Below are 211 nucleotides of genomic sequence, written 5' to 3'. Positions count from 1 at the left end.
AGTTGCTTTAGGTGTAGAGTTAGGTTATTTATTTGATTTTTTTCTTGTTTCTTGAGGTGTGCCTGTATTGCTCAATGGTGAAAAATTGAAAGCATTTCCTCTAAAGTCAGGAACAAGAGAAGGGTGCCCACTTTCACGATTACTATTCAACATAGTTTTGGAAGTTTTGGCCACAGCAATCAGAGCAGAAAAAGAAATAAAAGGAATCCAA

Source organism: Bison bison, unplaced genomic scaffold, assembly GCF_000754665.1.
Source record: "Bison bison bison isolate TAMUID 2011002044 unplaced genomic scaffold, Bison_UMD1.0 scf7180017864464, whole genome shotgun sequence".
Taxonomy (NCBI): Eukaryota; Metazoa; Chordata; class Mammalia; order Artiodactyla; family Bovidae; genus Bison; species Bison bison.
The sequence above is the reverse complement of the archived record's forward strand: the minus strand, read 5'-3'. Positions refer to the sequence as shown.